Source organism: Colossoma macropomum, unplaced genomic scaffold (genome assembly GCF_904425465.1).
Source record: "Colossoma macropomum unplaced genomic scaffold, Colossoma_macropomum, whole genome shotgun sequence".
In the NCBI taxonomy this organism is placed as follows: domain Eukaryota; kingdom Metazoa; phylum Chordata; class Actinopteri; order Characiformes; family Serrasalmidae; genus Colossoma; species Colossoma macropomum.
In genome coordinates, this window is record NW_023494799.1 from 18,503,101 (window position 1) to 18,504,110 (window position 1,010).

A 1,010-nucleotide genomic window follows, 5' to 3' on the forward strand; every position below is an offset into this window, starting at 1 on the left:
ACTCTTGAGCAGTCCTGTTTAAACCACAAGTCGGTGAATTTTTTTGTCTGATTTGGCGTCAACGGCAATGATACAATATTCGACATAATTTTCTCTGAATATATAACAACTTTAAATAGGAATCAGAAATCAAAAGTTTGTTGTTCGTGCATTTAGCATCAGGTCAGCAGGGCAGCGTTCACACAAAAATCATGTTGTTTCGCGATTGATGTCATCAGGAGTTCACCAAAGACTAAACCATTATTTCCACCAGCATCGAAAGATGTAGTGACTAATACAGTGGTCGTTTGGGGCGGTCTATTTGTAGTCTACTTATGAATGCTTTAAGGTCTCTAACTGGACATGTAGACTCCTATCTCGGTCGGAGGCTTTGGTGATGAAGTAGTGATTTCAGGCATAGAGGCAACCAAAGAGAGCCATAATACTGCAGTGAATATCAATCTGAACAACAATCTGGTCCCAAATTTATTTCCCTGCGGCCACATGTCCGTAATAGACTAACAATACAGTAATTGACACGAAACAAGGCATAAATGAGATGCTGTAAAAAAGATGGTCCATGCAAGAAAACACTCAACTTAATGTAGTTCAGCTTCAAGAACACATTTCCTGAAAATTGATGTTAAAATTTAAAGCGAGGGGGTAGCATACACTATATATACTATGAACTAATGTAAGCTACTGTAAAAATTTAAAATATTGAATTTCTATGTTCTTTTGTTGCTACAATTCAATTTCTGTATGACAATATCACAAATCTATAATAAGCCAAGAGGTGGCTATTATAGCCAACTAATTGCTATTAATGTTCAAGACCGAACTTTACTACATCCTACAGTGAATTCTTTAAGTATGCCTCTACCCTTATGACTTCTGTAAGTTATATTTTAGTCATCAAATGGCATTAACTTGTAGTGCTAAAACTCAAGCAGATGAAACTGAAGAAACCCATATTTTTAAAATAGCAAACACAGAAAGAATAAGCCATTCATCTTGCCAAGTTTGTCTTT